Source organism: Equus przewalskii, chromosome 1 (genome assembly GCF_037783145.1).
Source record: "Equus przewalskii isolate Varuska chromosome 1, EquPr2, whole genome shotgun sequence".
NCBI lineage: Eukaryota > Metazoa > Chordata > Mammalia > Perissodactyla > Equidae > Equus > Equus przewalskii.
Genome location: NC_091831.1, coordinates 59982527 through 59985935, shown reverse-complemented (window position 1 = coordinate 59985935; position 3409 = coordinate 59982527). Strand labels below are relative to the sequence as shown.

General features: G+C 56.0%; 1 long non-coding RNA gene across 1 annotated transcript; it reads right to left on the bottom strand.

Annotated features, from left to right (window-relative positions):
* Window positions 1-1314: 1314 nt before the first annotated feature.
* Window positions 1315-2329, bottom strand: LOC139082222 (uncharacterized). Its single transcript, XR_011538017.1, has 2 exons — window positions 2077-2329; window positions 1315-1758 (listed from the first exon to the last, which is right to left on the bottom strand). It is a non-coding gene; the product is annotated as an uncharacterized lncRNA (long non-coding RNA).
* Between the last annotated feature and the right edge of the window lie 1080 nt (window positions 2330-3409).

Sequence of the window (3409 nt, the reverse complement as noted above, 5' to 3'; positions counted from 1 at the left end):
CCCCTATCCACGGGACTTTCTCTCTCCTCCATAGAGCTGTGAGCTCACAGAGGAAACGACAGCTCTAGTTCTCTCTTGAATCCTCACAGGCCTAACACAGGACAGTGACTGTAGTTAATAATATTTGGGGAGTGATGGATGAGGCCACTGAATGGAGTAGGCTAGAAGGTGTGGGTGATCTCAATGGAACTGGAGGGAAGTTTCTTTGGGGAGGGACCAGAGGCAGAAGGGCTGCGAGAAGTGGCAGGGACAGCCCAGAGAACAAGGCCATACAAGATTGAGGGGCTGTGGGAGGCCAGGACACAGCCCAGTGTTCCCACACCTGGCTCCTGGCCAGCGTGAAGAACGAGGAGCAGCGAGAAAAGCTCCTCCCGTGGGGAAGGCGCCCCGTCCACGAGCACCTGAAGGAAGTGGGCTCCCTGGGGGTGGGAGAGCGGTGGTTCAGGGGCAGACAGTGCCAGGGCCAGAGGAAGAGCTCCTGGGGGAGGGAAGACTGGGTTACAGAGGCAGGGATGGTGTCAGGAGGCGGGGAAGAGGCTAAAGGGAGGCAGACAGGCTTCAGGGCAGGGCTGGGCCCCAGGGACTCTGGGCCAATGGGCCAAGAACGCGGCCTGAGGAATGCACCCACACATAAGGACAAAACCAGAAACCATCACACATGAAGCACACAGGCCCTAAAACGCCTGAAGTTCTGGGGCCACAGGGATCCTTATACCAGTCTGCTCAACCATTGTTCAGATGGAGAGCCCGAGGCCAGGAGTCCAATGTGACGTTTCCCGGGTCAAGGCCAGCGTTTTGCCTGGTAGAACTTCTCGTCTGTAGGATCTCAGGGTCCCTGACTCCAAAATATCTCCTCTACTGTGCTCACCTGTGCTCCCAGTTCCACTCCTTTGGATTTCTTTAGCTTAGTTTCAAAGGCCCATAGGGACTCCTGTGGGGCCAGGTATGGACGCATCAAAGGCCCAGCGAGGACTGTGACCCCCCAGGAACATGGCCCAAATTCTATGGGCAATCTCTTGACCTTAAATGTTGGCAACTAACTGAAATTATTTTTAAAAACTAAACATAATTCCTTCAAGACTGTGCAGGTCAAGCACATCCTTCAGGGGACAGACTCAATGTCACCAGTTTGGAGCTCTGGCTAAGGGATGGACTTCCTCACTGATGTGGACATCCTCCTCAGTCGCCCACCCCCGCTGGATGTGCTGGAGAGGTTGTCCACTAGGAGGCCTGCAGGGCGGGGGGAGGACAGGGAGGCAGGACAGGGGGCACGGGGCAGAGGGGAGGCTGGGGCTAGGGAGCAGAGCAGCCTCCTTCAAATGTGGGCTCATTATTATTATTTATGTCATGAGTATAAAACTCCTGAGCGTCTCCCACGCCGTCACTGTGGAGCGAAGGAGGGGGAGATCCGATGAGGGGGACTTGTCCTGAGAATCCGCAGGGTGGCAGCAGGGCCTGAGGGCGGAGAGGTGCCGGAGGGGTGGAACTCAGGCCTCCCGGCTCCTTCCCTTCTCGGGTGGAAGGTGACGAGGGCCAGGCGCGCACAGGCCCGGAGGCTGAGGCGCAGGGAAAGCGAGCACCTTCCCAGGGTTTCCCAGGCAGCGGTGCTCGGCCAGGCTGATGCGGGCTCTGGCAGGAGGAGCCTCGGAGACAGAATTCCTGACAGCGAGCTGGGAGAGAGAGGCGGCTTCTTGGAGGAGGTGGCCCCAAAGGACGGACCGGGGGTGGGGGGTGATCTTGAAATCAATCAGTAACATTCTGGAAACGGGTGAAGCGAAGACTGAGTCCTCCAGCTGCCTCCCTCTCTAGTTAGACTCCCACACTCATGCCCGAGGGAACCCCTCCCGGCGCTTCCCCAGCGTCCCTCCAGGGGCGGCTGCGCGCTGTGCGGACGCGCGCAGGGCCGCGATGCTCCCGTCCGCCCTCGGCCGCTGCGCTCAGCCCGGCTCCACCCGCACAGGCCGCTCCTCGCCGCCGCCCCGCCAGCCCCCGGACCCCCGGGGCCTGCCCTCCGCTCCGGGCGCGATCCCGCCGCCCCGCCTCCTCCCTGATGGCCGCCCCGGAAGCTGAAATCACTCGGCACGCGGTTTCTGATCCTCTTTCGCTTCTCCTTCTTGGGAAACCTGGAGCTCGGTCCGCGACGGTTGCATAAAGTTGCATTTCGAAAGCGGATGAGGGCGGCGGAGCCCCCCACCCAGGGGTCCGGGACCCGGGGGGGTCTTGCGCAAGCTGCGGGGGGAGAGGGGTCCGCGGAGGGAACTGGGCCCGGACCGTGGGCAGAGACGCTTTCCTGAGAACCCCCGCCCCCACCCTCCGCCAGCAGAGTGCCGTTAAAATGCAGTCATTGCGCCCCATAAGAGTCGGGCGAACGTTACTGCTTCTGGAGGAAGGAGGGAGGGAGGGAGGGAGCGGGGGAGGGCACGTGCACGGGCGTGTGAGGTCGCTGGCAAAGCGCTTTTTCTGGGTCTCAGTGGCGTTTACCTTGTACTAATTAGTTAAGCCATATATTGGAACCATGGGATTTCCTGTGTTTTATCTTTTTATTTCTTTTTAATTTTTTTTAAAGATTTTATTTTTTCCTTTTTCTCCCCAAAGCCCCCCGGTACATAGTTGTATATAATTCGTTGTGGGTCCTTCTAGTTGTGGCATGTGGGACGCTGCCTCAGCGTGGTTTGACGAGCAGTGCCATGTCCGCGCCCAGGATTCCAACCAACGAAACACTGGGCCGCCTGCAGCGGAGCGCTCGAACTTAACCACTCGGCCACGGGGCCAGCCCCCCTGTGTTTTATTTTTAATAATGAAAGTATTTTAGAAATATTCAACCAATTAAAGTTGTAAAAGTGAAATTCCAACTCTAATTTTCTCCTTCCTTCCTTTCTTTTTCTCCCTTCCTTTCTTTCCTCTTCCTCTCTTTGAACAAGTTTCTCTTTTTTCTTTCCTTCTCTTTCTCTCTCCTTTCCCCCTTTTCTTTTTATTTGTCTGTCTGTCTTTTAACAGTTATTTCCGGAGGACCCCGCATGTGCTAGGAACTGTTCTGGGCTCTGCAGCTTGGCGGTGAATAGACATGGTTCCCGCTGGAGGAACCTTACTATCTAGTGAAGGGAGGTTGACAAATAAAAGGAAAAACAATAAAAGCATACTCACAAATTGCGATGAGGATTCTGAAGGCTTGGTGTGTTTCACTTTTTGCCCTAATGTATGAGCATGCGTGACATTTCATATATTACACATATGTCGGCTTTTTAAAAACACAGGGACCATATTACAATACATGCTGTTCAGTAACTTGTGGCATCGCTGGAAATTTTCCCGATTGGCATGTGCAGGCTACCTTGTTATTTTTGACTGGGGCATAGTACTCCAGCCTACAGTTGGGCAGTTGCTGCATCAGAGATTCTTGGAGACCCCG